Genomic DNA, 15,903 nt, shown 5'->3' on the forward strand with positions numbered 1-15,903 from the left:
ACAACCTCCAAAAGAATAAATAAATCCTCGAGGCCAAATGCCAAAGTGTCACCGCGCAGGCCAAGGTGCGCCAGATGATACAAGACAAGGAGCAGAGAGCTCAGGAGCTAGAGCAAGAAATCGCGCTAATGCAGGGCGAGGGCTAGTACAATCTGCAGCATGGACTACCCCTCCAACAGCGCGTCCAAGCCGGGGACCCATTCATACCACATCACGGCCCTTTCATTCTGCACGCCACAACTTTCCAAGGGATCAATTACCTCGATGAGCGAAGCCCCTTGGCTCCGCAACTCCAAGCATCACCTTGGCCCACCAACTTCAGGGTTGGCACCTACCCCAAATACAATGGCAGTACCAACTCAGCACAATACATCATGAGTTACCAGGTTGTCTTCGCATCGTCAGGAGGGGACGATGCCACAATGGCCAAATCTTTCATCATCGCGCTCGAAGGTCCGGCCTTGACTTGGTACACCAGGTTACCGCCACTGTCCATTGACTCCTGGAAAGGACTCCACGACAAGTTCTTGCTCAACTTTCAAGGGTACCGACCTGATACCGATGCCCTAGCCAAGTTATCCCTCTGCAAGCAGCAAGAGAAGGAAACCCTTCGCGAGTACTATAGAAAATTCCTGACCCTCAAGTCGCAACTACCATCGGTCGACAACCAAATCGCAATCCATTACACCATTAGTGGCCTTCGGGCTGGTGTCCTGTACAGTCACTGCATCAGGGACCCACCCAAAAATCTCCAAGAGCTATATCAACTATTCTAGAAGTATGCCAGGTCCGAAGAGCTGCATCAACAAAATGTTGAATCTCAGAGGAAGCCTAAGGACCCTCCGCAGTCCAGCAAAACCTGGACCAGGCCTTTGCAGCCAGACTCCAGACTTGACAGCCGCAGTCACCAACAGGTGCACAACATAGCCAATCAGCACCCAGCCGGAGAAACTACTCGTCGTCAGGAATACCATCCCCAAGGCCGCGACAATGGCACCAGAGGGAGAGGCCGAGGATGGACGCAGCAGCCGCGCAGATTCTATTGTCTGTTTCATGGCAAGGACTGCGCGCACCCAACAAGGGATTGTCTAGAAACAAAGGCCACCAGGGATAGAATGTCCAGAGCACAGCCAGCCGACAACCAGAGGGTCGTCGCGCACACATACCACCACCAACAACAACAACCCTACAACAACGAACAAATCTAGCATCCACCCAACCACGTGTACCAGCACCGTCAGGAAGTGTAGGTTCTGCCACCACCGCCTCCGCATCAACCAAATCCACAACACCATAACCCCCAAGCACCTTAGCAGGAAGACTTCACCAAACAACCATACTGCGGAGTCATCCACATGATCACCGGAGGGTCCAGCGTGGACTTCGAAACAAAGCGGCAGAAAAGGGACAACTACCGAAGTGTGAACCACGTCGCCCTCACCGGCCCAGTAGTACAAACGAGGTGGTCTCACATACCCCTCGCCTTCGACGCTAAAGACGTTGATCTGCGCAGCGCCCCTCACGTCGACGCCATGGTGATCAACTGCAGTGTAGCAGGCTAGGACCTACATAAAGTCCTGGTCGACAACGGCAGCCAAGCTGACATCATCTTCCTCCACGCCTTCGATCGCATGGGCATAAGCCATAGCTTACTCAAGCCATCAGACAACCCGGTATATGGCTTCGGTGGCAAGGGCACCTTCCCAGTTGGGAAGATAGAGCTACCCCTATCATTTGGTGTAGCACCCAATGCACGAAGTGAGCAGGTCACCTTTGACATTGTCGACATGGTATACCCATACAACACCATAATGGGCCGGGGCTCCATCAACAAGTTTGAAGCGGCCATTCACGGACTCTACCTTTGCATGAAAATCTTGGGTCCGCAAGGCGTGATCACAGTTTATGGCAACCAGCAGACTACGCGCAATATTGAAAGGGACTTCATCCCAGGGCAACAGAACATACACTGTCTCATAGCACAACGCAAAGGTTTTGAAGGGACCCACCCAGTCGACAATGAAAAGGTAAAGGCACAGTTACAAAGCAACGACGAAACGAAGGTGGTACCCTTGACCCGGCTACGCCTAAGCAAATGGTCGTAATAAGCAAAGACCTAACCTCGCAAGATGAAAGAAAACTCATCTCTTGCCTCTCCCGAAACAAGGACGTCTTCGCTTGGTCCGCCCTCGATCTGGTTGGGGTCAGCCACACCATCATAGAACACAGCCTGGGCATCGACCCTTCGGTGCGCCCAAAAAAGCAACGACTGTGCAAAATTTCCGACGAGAAGACTGAAGCCGCCAAGGCCGAGGTGCACCGCCTGTTGGAAGCCAACTTCATCGAGCCAATTGCTTATCCTACATGGCTCGCCAACATGGTCATGGTGCAAAAGAAAAGCGGCCAGTGGCGCATGTGCATAGACTTCACTAGCCTCAATAAGGCTTATCCCAAAGACAACTTCCCCGTGCCGCGGATCGACAAAATAGTCGATAGCGTAGCAAGATGTGAAGTCATGTCCCTCCTTGATTGCTTCTCCGGTTACCACCAGATTTACATGAAAGAGGAAGACAAGGCCAGCACAAGCTTTATCACACCCTTCGGCACATACTGCTTCATCAGGATGCCAGAAGGACTCAAAAACGCTGGGTCAACCTTTTCTCACCTCACCAAGAGGGTCCTCGAAAGTCAAGTAGACCGCAACATTTTCACCTATGTAGATGACATCGTCGTCGTGAGCAAAAACAAAGAGGATCACCTGGCCAACCTCATAGAAACATTCGCTAATATGCGTGACGCACAACTTTGGCTCAACCTTGAGAAGTGTGTCTTCGGAGTCCGTCAGGGGAAGATACTTGGTTACCTTGTGTCGCACCGAGGGATCGAGGCCAACCCAACCAAGATCCAAGCGATCATCAACATGACAGCCCCACAGTCAGCCAGGGATGTCCAGCAACTGACAGTCAGATTGTTCGCCTTAAACAGATTCATCTCCAAATCCACAGAGCGCAGTCTACCCTTCCTCAAGACATTGCATGGTGCAAAAGACTTCGCTTGGGGACCTGAGCAGGCAGCGGCCTTCGAGTCGCTCAAGCAACACCTATCCGACTTAGCAACACTTGCTAGCCCCGACCCTTCGCTGCCTCTTCTTCTTTACATTGCGGCCTCACCATGCGCAGTCAGCGCAGCTTTAATCCAAGAGTAGGACAGAGAGGGCACGACTTGGCAGTTCCCAGTGTACTATGTCTCCGAAGTCCTCATGGCTTCTAAGTGCAACATGACTAAGCTAGAAAAAAATTCATACGTAGTCGTCATGGCATCGTGCAAGCTGCGGCATTACTTCGAGGCATTCAAAGTACGGGTCACTTCAGACAGGGGTCTGGGAGAATTGTTCAGGAACCCGGAGTCGTCCGTCCGAATCGCCAAATGGGCAGCCGAACTCTCTGAGTACCACATCACCTTCGAGCCCATAACAGTGATTAAATCACAAGTCCTGGCAGACTTCATCGTTGACTGGACAGGACCAACAAGGAAACAAGAAGAGTCCCTAGAGAAAGTTTGGACCATCCACTACGACGATGCGTGGTGCCATGCGGGGGCAGGCGCTGCGTCGATCATCACATCACCCACAGGCGTCAAGTATAGATACGCAGCACGCCTCAGCTTCGCCTTGGAGTCTGACATATGCACTAACAATATAGCAGAGTATGAAGTCATCATCCTGGGACTCCGCAAATTGCAAGCACTCGGTGTCACCACATGCATAATCAGGACAGATTCCAAACTAGTCGTTGGCCAGCTTGAGAAGAAATACTCAGCAAAACACCCCGCGCTCATGCAGTATCTCACAGCCGTCAGCAGCCTTAAGAGACAATTCAAGTGTTTCACCCTGCAGCATGTCGACCGCACCAAGAACGAAGAGGCCGACGTGTTGGCCAAAGAAGTGGCCAAGGGCGAGGCCTTGCCCTCCGACGTGTTCTACCACGTCATCGGCACGCCAGTTGTCCGCAACTCTCACACCCCCCCACAGGAGAAGAATAGGTAGTAGAAGAGGAGCAACCTAACACTGAGGCTTTCGACTTGATCTAGGTGGCGTCTCCCAGTCAGCTTTCTGGCGCCAAGGATAGATTTTAGATCCTGCTATATTTATTTGTTATTTTGTGAGACTTCCGCTATGTAATAAATACTCTGATCATTGTGACATTTATCTCTATACACTCTGTGATTATATATGTTGTCTTCTTTGGCGCATGTATGAGATGCACCCGGCTTTGTTCTTTAAAGCCCGGGTGTAACAGCAACCCAGAAGGCCTACAAATAACTCAGGACGCCGAAGGTCACCGCATCGTCAACCTCATCATGGTCGAAGACTGGCGGGCCACAATAACTCTGTACCTGCAAGGCCACTACCATCCAAGCGATCGCAATGAGGCCAAATGACTAAAGCACAGAAGTCGGGACTTCGCATTAGTCGAGGGTCAGCTATACAAGAAGGGGATTAGCCATTCCATGCTGAAGTGCATAACTGAAACCGAAGGCATACAAATCCTCCGCGAGGTCCATAGCGGAACTTGTGGCTCCCACTCAGGACCCAGGGCCCTCGCTGCCAAGGTGATTTGTTAGGGATTTTACTGGCCCGCAATAATTTGTACTGCCAACCGAGTCACAAGGTCATGCGAAGCATGCCAAAAGTTCTCCCCTCGCTTAGGCAGCCCTTCGCAATTCACCAAGCTCATCGCCCATACATGGCCACTTCAACGCTGGGGGCTGGACATCGTTGGACCACTGCCTATAGCTCAAGGGAACCTCAAGTTCACCTTCATCGCCGTCGAGTATTTCACAAAGTGGATTGAGGCCAGGGCAGTATCCACAATAACATCGAAGACCGCTCAAAAATTCTTCTGGCAAAACATTGTTTGCCGCTTCAGAGTCCCGTCCGAACTCACAGTTGACAACGGCAAACAGTTCGACAACCAAGACTTCAGGTATTTCTGCTTTTCCATCGGCACCAAGCTTGTCTTTGCCTCAGTGTACCACCCACAGTCCAACGGTGTTGTTGAGCGCGCCAATGGCAAAATTTTTAGTGCCATCAAGAAAAGGCTTCTTGATGACAAAAAGGGAAAATGGGCCGACCAACTACCTGAAGTGGTATGGGCCCTAAACATGACAGAGTGCCGGGCAACCGGGTTCACACCCTTCCGCCTACTATATGGATATGAGGCCATGACGCCGCAAGAATTAAAGCATGCCCGCCCCCCAAACAAACAAATCAGCCATCCCCGACATCGACGAACCAACTTTCAAAGACCTCACCGACGGAGACAGCCTCTTCGCCCTGCAGGCCCTCGACAAATATCAGGTTCAAACCAAGGCCTGGCGCGACAACACAGTCATCCCAAGAGAATTCAATGAAGGGGACCTCGTACTCGTAAGAACCACCCGAACAGAGTCACGGGGCAAGCTAGAGCCAAAATGGGAAGGTCCATTCATAGTCAAGACGAAGGCATCCCCCAGTGCTTACAGGATGGCAACATCATCTAGCGAAGACTTAGAGCATTCCTGGAACATTGATAATCTCCGAAAATTTTTTGTTTAAGTCTCAGGGCCTACGCGCCTATGTAATTCTGCAAACAATGTTGTTCAGGCCCGCACTCTTTTCCTCCCGGGGGGTGAGGTTTTTAACGAGGCAGAGTCATATAATATACCAATGAATAGCCCCCGCAAAAATATTCAAGCATCACCATATCGAAAAAACTGCTTCGACGGTCTTTAGCATTCGACCAATTCGAAGTCACCGCGACAGGTAGCGTAGACTACCCTCACGTGCGACAAACTCCACGCAAAAGTCGCCTAAGGGTGCAGCCTCGACTTGACCAGAAGAGCATGTGCCAACAACCATACTGTTCACGCTGAATTGTAATCACTCTCGCGTCATTCTCGCATCCTCACTTTCTGGCAAGCCGAAGGTATTAATGTAACATGAATACTATTGATGTTCATTCTTATTCATTAAATATAAATGCCAAATAATGTATCGATGTATGTGTGTGTTTATTATCTTCATCTTGTTGTATCTCATTGCTTTGTCACTTATATTCATATGCCAAAATGATGAAGGTATGTTCTTCATGACCATCGTCTGAAGATCATTATATCCGAGAGCAGATAATGCTTCGAAGGACGAAGGTCGTTAACCGTTAACAATTGTGTTGCCTTGTTCTTGATCTATAGCTTCTGAGAATGAGTGACCAACACTCATCTTCGGATTAAGGATCAAACTATTCACATTTCTGATCAAGATAAACAACTTGAATAAGCACATTCAAAATTAAAGGAAACTGAAAACTGTTATGAGCATGAGATCCTGTCACACCCGGGTTTTAGGGGTCCAAAACCCGGGCGCGAAATAAACACCAGGTGTGCTGGGACCAAGTCTCACACATATGATGAATATTGGTACAGAAACGAATGTCACATCTTTACTATATAATAGGAGTTCTATACAAAATAAATAAATAATTACATCATAAGGAGACAACGATCCCGAAACAAAAAGTTGACTGGGAGACTACGACCTAGACCTCTCACGAACTCGTCACATCATCCTCCACACGCCTCATCCTGCGGTACCTATTCTTGACCTGTGGGGGTGTGAGAAAGCAAGAGTGAGCTCACATACGTTCGTCGCTCAACAAGTTGTGGGGAATAATGTGCATGAACTCGCCAAATGTGGGAGCTCATGTAAAGTGTAAGGCAATACAGACAAACATGGTATAGGCAAAATTAACATCACACCAAACATAAGAATAAACTGCATAATAATAGTCTATGCGTCGCTACGAGATAGTAGGTTCGAGAATTATTAAGATCAGAGTTACGGTTATAAAGTTATGATTTTCCGAAGATCCATGTGATTAAATATTAAACTATATTATAAATTGGTTATTATACCTCCTATAGGAAAATATACTCTAAACAATTTGTTAGGGGTTTTCCTCTTCCGAAGGTCCTCAAAAACTTAACTAACATGTTTTTCAGTATAACATAGACTGTTACAGGAGGCTTCGGCTTTGAGACGAAGGTGTGCATGCTATGAAGGTGCAGTCTGAAGGAAGGACGAACTAGCTCCGAAGATGTGGTTGAAGGAGCTTCGGCTTAGCACGATGACGATGGTGAAAGATGAAACCGGCCTAAATGAGAAAAAACTACTTAGTCCTCGACAACAGCCTTATGGTCAACAGTAAATGTCAGGGACATGAATGTAATTTTGTCCAGGTTGCGTCATGTGCCTATAAATAGATGAACAGTAATATCGTACTATTCACTCTAAATTGTAATCACTCTCGCGTCACTCTCTCTTTTCCATCCTCTATCAAGCCGAAGGTACAAATGTAATATAAATATCATTGATGTTTATTCATGTTTATAAAATGAGAATATAAATAATCTAATGATTTGTAATGATTGTTTATATTCTTTTGTGTTTTATGTCTCTACTTACATTTTGTTCACTGAAATGATGAAGGTATGCCCTTCATGACCTTCGTCTGAAGATCATTATATCCCAGGGGAGATAATGCTCCAAAGGACGAAGGTCTCTAATCATTAACAATTGTGTTGCTTTGTTCTTGATGTATAGCATTCGAGAACAAGGACCAACATTGGCGCCCACCACCGGTGAACTCATTCGACCACCTTCGGCAAGCATCGACCTTCGTCATGCCGCCGAAGAAGACAGCAGCGCCAGGGGCTGCACTGCAGCTACTGGACGTTAATGAGGAGACGCTACGCGAAGCTAGGAGCCAGAAGAGAAAGGCTACCAGCCCAACACCTCAGAAGGAGGAACTGGACCAAGAAATCAGGGATCTGGAAGCTATCCATCAACCGGTCCAAAAGAAGAGAGAGAAAATGCTTCAGCTCGCCGACCTCCAGAGGAAGATTGATGAAGCCGCTAAAGAAATGCGTCACCTCACCCAGGATGACCAAGACCGAAGGCCCCAGCACAGGGAGCTTCATCAAGAAAATTCATACAATGATGATGAATGGTACGATGACTTTCATCATGGCAATTTTTCTTTTGATGATGCTTCTCCCTTGGCAACAGAATTGTGGGCTACCCCATGGCCCCCATCATACAAGCCACCTCAGCTTCCTATATATGATGGGCACTCAGACCCGAACCAGTTCCTGATGAGCTACGAAGGAACCATATCTTCATATGGGGGCAATACAGCAGTCATGGCGAAATCCTTCGTCATGCCAGTCAAAAGCGTAGCGCAAACTTGGTACTCTTCTCTTCGGCTAGGGACAATTACTTTTTGGCAGAAGCTAAAGGACATGCTGGTCACTAGCTTCCATGGCTTTCAAACAAAGTCAGTCACAGCTCAAGCTTTGTTCCAGTGCACACAGGATCAGGAAGAGTATCTCCAGGCGTATGTCCGAAGGTTCCTGCGACTGAGAGCCCAGGAGCCTATAGTGCCCAATGAGATTGTCATTGAGGCCATGATCAAGGGGCTCAGACTAGGACCAATGACACAATATTTTGCAAGGAAGCTACCACAAACCTTGGAGAAGCTTCTCCAGAAAATGGATGAATACATCAGAGCTCATAATGATTTCCGGCAAAGAAGGAAATAAGCTTACAGATACTCTGAGATGGCCACGGGCTTCAGAGGAATATTCCACCCCAGGCATGTAAGGTCAATCCATAATGCCAGCCCAAGTGATGATAGGGGAAGCCAACCCCAAAGGCAACAACACAGCTCCCAATCATCAGGGCCGCAACAAAGTTCCTTCAGGCCACCAGCTCCAAGAAGCAGAGGGGGCAGAAGCTTCGGAGGAAGATACAGAGATCAGCCCAGGAGACTATTTTGTTTGTTCTGCGGCGAAGACAAAGGCCACACCACAAGAACGTGCTAAGTCACGATTCAGAAGCAGAAAGATATTGCCGAAGTTGAAGCACGGCTGAATCAACCGAAGCAAGTCCTACATACTGCTTCATGCTATTCTCCCTACGTCCAGAGTACGTAGGTAATCAACAGCCTACGGCCTCTCTCGCTTCGGCAAGCCACTCTCAAGCTTCCTGGGCCCAGCTCCCACCACCACCGCTAGCACCTACTCTGGCCCAAAGCTAGCAGCCAGAAGGGCACCAACACGCTCAGCAGCAGCGCGATTTTTGGGACGCGTCTGAAGCTCGCACAGTCAATAGCACTGTGCCCGAATCCAAGCACATCTACTAAAAGAATATCCTACCCCTGGTGTATCTTTGTTTTTTCTACCATTTTGTTTTCTTGTATGAAAAACAATTCACGAAGGATTAAATTCCAATTTGATGTAATAATATTATACTTATATCATCGAGTGGGATGCATCCTCTTAACAAAATTCTGAAGCTACAAAAGTCGTTCCTAAGGGAGCGCAGAGTAAGTTCTGAAGCTACAAAAGTCGTTCCTAAGGGAGCGCAGAGTAAGTTCCGAAGCTACAAAGTCGTTCCTAAGGGAGCGCAGAGTAAGTTTTGAAGCTCAAAAGTCGTTCCCAAGGGAATGCAGAGCCAAAATACAACATAAATAGAAGGTTAAGAAGCTCCAAAGTCATCCCTAAGGGGATGCAGAGCTTAAATACCACCGATATAGAAAGTGAAGAAGCTCCAAAGTGGTCCCTAAGGGGATGCAGAGCTTAAATGCCACTGAAATAGAAGGTGAAAAGTCCCAAAAGACGTCCCTAAGGGGATGCAGTCAGATTGTTTCCGTGTGGGCATGTGTCTTTGGCATAAACATCATGTTGCATCATATCATCGCATCATTTAGCATAGCATTACATCATACATCATGTCACATCAGTGGCAAAATTGAGCAGAAGGAAAGTTGTTTCTTTCAAAATATATGATGAATGAAACAATGTGCCGGAGCACGAAGCAACCGTTCGACAATTACAATATTATACGCTAGGAAAATTTTTGTCGGCAACAATATCATGCAACAGTTGTGCTAGAAGGGCTCTTTTCTTTACGAAGCATGAAAAGAAGGGAAGGTGTTTTTTCGCCGAAGGCTCAAAAACGTTATGCACACAAATTTCATGCATCGCAAAGAAATATATTACACTAATATACACATAGGTATACAATGTTTGACTCGTACAAATATTACATCACACAAATGTTACATTTCTTAGCTACACAAAAATCTAGTCTTCCTTCAAAATTTTCTCAGCACCTTCATTCAGAAGTTTGTTGGCAGCTTCGTCAACAGCTTCTTCAGCAATCCTTATAGTTCCTAGTACCACCTTCATGGCTAGATCAGCTTCAGGATCATAGGGCTCAGGTGGCGGTGAAAGTTCAGCTATAGTAAAAGTAATAAGTTGTTAATCTGAAGCCAAAAAAATACTATGAAACAATTAAAATACTTATGCGCCTTGCGCGCTCGGCAGCCTCTTCGGCTCGCTTGGCTTCTTCTCGGGCTTCATGGGTTTCTTTCTCATTCTTCTTTATAGCTTCATCGGTTAGTTCTCGACCGCCTTTCATCCAAACATTGGAGTAAAATTTTCCGCCCATCAGAGTTGCCTCAGCCAAAGGATCCTTCGTGTTCTCCACAGTGAAGATAGCCTCCATCTAGGTTGCAGCTTTAACGTGTTCACAGCCAGATTTTTCTAAAATTGCTGCAACCCCTCTGGCACCGGCAAAGGCGCAGAAATCACCACGGTCACTAAGGATCTCGTCAAAAGCTTCAGCTTCTTCACCGATCCATTCGATGATTCCTTCGGGATCGCCTCTAATAAATTTTTGCTCGGATGAGTAAGCACCCACCTTTGCAAAACTATCTTTCAGCTTCTTGGCACAATCCAAGGATTTTTCGTAATATTTCTCCTTTGATTCCCGAAGCTCATCTACATTCTTTTGCAATCTTGCGCTAGTCCACTCGCTTATTTCCTGTTTTGCTTTAGCCACTTCAAAATCTTCATTCTTCTCAGCAAGTTTTTTATTTGAGTTTTCAATTTCGGCTCTATGAGCTTCGGACTGCGCGGCAAGATTGGCTTCACTATACTTGACTCTGTCCACCAAAGAAAGCATAATTTTATCCTTCTCTGCAGCTTCATTCCTCAGTTTTTTAACCTCCGAACGAAGGTTACCAAGGGCTATTCGGCAGCTTTCATCCTCAGCATTCTTCTGTGCTCTCAAAGCGTTGCTCAAAATTAAGCCCTACAAAAAAGGGGGGAGACAAAGGATCAGCACAAGAATAATTGTATGCAAAAAATAATCTGCATATAAGTCCATAACTTATGTACCTTCAGACTATTGTACGCAAGGCTGTCTGCAATGTCATCCTTCGACATAGCAGAAAGGCCAACTTCAAGCTTCGGAAATCCTATGTTTTTTGCCATCTCCCGGCAAACAGATATTTCCTTGTTGTCCGAGAGACAGTATAGAAAGTCATCTTTGTTGGTGCCATTGTACACCAAGGCCCCTTTCGGGTACTTAAGTTCCCGGGCATAGTGTTTGGCTTCCACAATTTCCTCTTCCAATAACTTTTTACCTAAAGCGTGTAGAATAATAAATTCAAGCTCTTCAGTAGACGCTTCGGGAGTAGGAGATTTAATCTTCTCGGGCGCGTCTTCCTTCTCCAGAACTAGACTGACGTCTGAAGGTCCTTGTTCAATAATCTGCCCAGTTCCAACAGGTTCTGTTTCAATGGGCATTGAGGGCCCAGCTTCGACTTCAGCATGAGCTGCAGCAACTTCGACAGTTTCTTTTACAGGAGTAGGAGTTGACGCCCTTGTCGACTCTAAGACAGCGTCCAGCACACTAGCCATCCTCCTCCTCTTGGGAGTTATTGCAGGAGCTCTGGGCACCTTCGGCAACTCCAGCTGTGGTTGCAGGCTTAGGATTTTTTGTAATCCTGCCGATTCTCCTAGCTCCGGCACTTCGGCTGCTTTTTCAGTTGCTTCGGCAGAATGCTTTGGCGCTCTGGCCAATTCAATTTTTTCCTGCCCTATTATTTCCGGCACTTCAGCCGATTCTCCCTTGGAGCCGGCAGGAGCAGGGTACCCTTGCTTAGCGGTGGAAGATGTCCCTTCAGCAAGTTTCGGCACCATGGCCGTTTCAATGTATCTAGGCCGGTGCATCAAAACCTTAATCTTTTTACCCTTCAGCGCAGCAAAAATGGCCGAAGTAGTAGCTTTTCTTTTCTTTCCCAGCTTTTGCGAAGGATAGCTATAATCTGGGTATACAAAACTAATAATGTCAAAAACTTTGTTTAACGTTTTCTTGCCTCGTCCTTCGAAGGCCAAGGTCATTGCATCATCTTTGGCCCTTGTATAGGCCCCAAGCAACTCGTCACTGGTTGCCTCAATACAGTTCAGTCACTCATCGTTCGGCTCATCAAACTCACCTCTGTATCTTAAGGTATATTTCAGATAGACCAAGCCGTCTTGACTAGACCCGGCAGCACCTTCCTTCGGCATCTCCCAGTCACTCATGAGAGGCATCTGCCAAGGGATAGCGACTCCCATACACCTCTACCTAGGAGGCGAGGCAGGGTAACACTATGAAGCCTTTACAAAGTTCCACTAGCTTCCGAAAATCCGTTAGAGTTTATAGGAAGCTCCAATGCAGGGACCCCTCGCCTGACCGCCAACGCAACAAAATCAACTCAAGGGTCTCCCTACACTGACCACTTCCCTACTGCCCTTGCCCCTTTTGGGTAAGGTAGTCTTCCACTAGCTTTCCTAATTAGTCATCCAAGGGTGTCCCATACCACCCTTGTGGAGAATTCTGCATAAGGTTATCTTTGTAGATGCCCCTGACCAGAACCTATTTGTCTTATGGATAATTATCACCCTTGTATCATTATTACTGTTATTATTTTCTCTGATACAAATTTTGGGCTTTACAGATACAAGGTTTGAAAGATAAGGTCAAAGCCGAAGCAGGAAAAAGTTCTAAATTATCTGAAGCCCTGAAATTGCTTCAGGAGACCTGCTCGAGCTTCGCAGCTCGATGTTCCACTCGCCTGCACGAGATTTTTAGCTTAGTTGGGGCAATATCAGGAGAAAATAATTATTCTGCCAAAGATATCCCAAAAGGTCACGAGTTCGTGGAAAAAGAAATTAATAAAATTGATGAAGTGATGGAGGGGCATGGGGACTTTTGTGCGCTAGTGGCCGCCCGGGGAATAGCTAACATTTTTGCAAAACATGGGTGCACACATTTAAGAGATGTTAAGAAACCCACCTTCGCTATCTCTCCAGCCGACATTAAGAATATACCAAGCGAAGCTCGAAGTGTGGGAAATATATTCATTACTTAGATCTAGGCGAAGGGCGATCGAGAACTGGTTGGGAACAAAGCTCGAGCTCTTCTTGACAAAGTAAGTAATTATATCCTTAGCCTTCGATTTTTATTTTTCTCTGTTTCAAATCATTGTAACACTTCTCATGTTAAATTTTCCAGGCTAATGTCAGCGAAACTTGAAGAACCGAAGTGAAAAATATCGAAGCTAAGAAATTTTTGGTGTAGTGTAAGAAATTGTATTTAAGTAGATGAGTCAAAATGGAAACATTGAAGAGTTTGACTTGTAAAATTCTATTACCTTTGTAGTCTTACCTTTGTCTGGTGTCATCTGCTTTGTTGTGGTCGAAACCGTCATGTTTATTTTGAGTCAAAGGCGAAAAACACCTTCCTTTCTTTTCGTTCACATCAAAGCATCTTCGTTCGTAACGAAACGTCCTCACTCATAATGAAGCATCTTCATTCATAACGAAGCATCCTCATTCGTAACGATGCATCTTCGTTCGTAACGAAGCATTATTACGCTGAAGGCAGAAACCTTCTCTTCTTTTCCGTTATTGCCTTATGCGATATGTCATGATGCGATGAAGCTACAGATGTCTAATGTATGTTTGTATGAATGCAGAAAATGGTGTGTTGAAATATGCAAATGTATGCCAAAGATAAAAAACTCACAAAAATACACACCCAGACTCTGCATCCCCTTAGGAACGACTTTGGTGTCTTTTCACCTTTTACTTAGCTGGTATTTCAGCTCTGCATTCCCTTAGGAACGGCTTTGGAGCTAAGCTCTGCATCCCCTTAGGAACGACTTTGGAGCTTCTTCACCTTTGACTTAGGTGGCATTTTAGCTCTGCATCCCCTTAGGAACGACTTTGGAGCTTCTTCACCTTTGACTTAGGAGGCATTTTAGCTCTGCATCCCCTTAGGGACGACTTTGGAGATTTTTCATACTTTTTTACACTCGATGGTGTAATCTTAGATCTTTACATTTTACATGTGGGGGAAGCTAGCCCTTGTATTGCACAGGGCTGCGTAAGAAAAAATGAAAATTACAAGCTATGGCCCCATTAAAAACCTTTCTCTCCTCTTGAAAGGAAAAGGGTGCCATAGGGAAAAGAAAGAAAATTACATGGTTCACGCATAATATCGCTGAAGCTCATTTGCATTCCAAGATCTTGGAATGTCATTCTCGTCCATGTCTTTCAACCTGTATGATCCGGGTCTTAACGAAGACACTACCAGGAAGGGACCTTCCCACTTGAGTTGTAGATTCCCCACTGTGTCTGGGTTGGCTATTCTTCGAAGCACCAAATGTCTTGGCTTAATATTCTTTAGTCTTACTTTTCTGTCTTGCCACTTGACTATTTTGGTTTGATATTTATTGATGTGATCTATCGCCTGAAGTCTGACCCTTCTATAGTGTCTTTTGTTATTTTTGCAACTGTCTTCGTCCTCTACCAAAGCTAAGGTCCTTATAGATCTTGTCCTTGCTTCTTCGGGTGTTATTGCTTCGTCTCCAAATAAAAGCGTAAACGGAGTGAACCCTGTTGACCTTGAGACAATAGTGTTATGGTTCCACACTACTTTTACTAACTCGTCTGGCCACTTTCCTTTCGGCAGATTAAAAATTGGTTTCATTATCCCTGTGATAATAATTCCATTGGCTCGCTCTACCAAACCATTGGACTCTGGATGTCTCACAGATGCAAAGTGTATCTTAGTGCCAATTTGATCACAAAAAGTTTTAAATTGTGTTCCATTGTCAATTGTAATGGCCTTCGCCACACCGAAACAACAAACGATGTTCTGCCAAAAGAACTTTTGAACTGTGGCAGAAGTGACTGTGGCTAGAGGCTTAGCTTCGATCCATTTTGAAAAATATTCCACTGCTACTACAACATATCTCAGATGCCCTTGTGCTGGTGGAAGTGGGCCTAGTAAGTCTAAGCCCCACCTTTGTAGTGGCCAAGTGGACAGAATCAGCTGAGTTAGAGATGAATGTTGCTTTTGATCTCTAGCGCACTTCTAATAGTTTTCACATTTTTGAACTAGATCCGCTGCATCCGAAGCTGCCTTCAGCCAATAAAATCCTTGTCTAAAAACCTTTCCAAGCCTGGATCCGATATGAGCTCCGCATATCCCTACATGTATCTCTTTCATTAGCTCTTGACCTTCGGCTCTAGAAAGGCATTTCAACAGTGGAGAACAAACTCCTTGTTTGAACAATTCCCCTTCTATGATCATATATGGTTTTGTCCTGGCTTGCATCCCAGCACGTGCCCTAGCCGATCGGGTCCACACCCTCCCATGCGCGTGCTCCCTGTGCATTGGCCACCTCATGCGCCCCAGGCGAGCCGAGCCAAAAACCGAGCCGACTCGAGAAAATCACATACCGAGCTTGAATAACTTAATGTTGTCTGTACGCCAGAATGACTTAATATTGCTTGAAAATGATTGACCAATATAAAGGAATATCTAAGAACATGAAGAATGACTGAAAACAAATAGGATGACTTAATGTTTCCTAAAATAAATTAATATCTACTGGAATAACTTAATGTTGCATGAATGCGTGAATGACTTTGTCTGGATTTTGGAAGAACTTTATATTGTCTTAA

This window comes from Zea mays, chromosome 2 (assembly GCF_902167145.1).
Source record: "Zea mays cultivar B73 chromosome 2, Zm-B73-REFERENCE-NAM-5.0, whole genome shotgun sequence".
NCBI lineage: Eukaryota > Viridiplantae > Streptophyta > Magnoliopsida > Poales > Poaceae > Zea > Zea mays.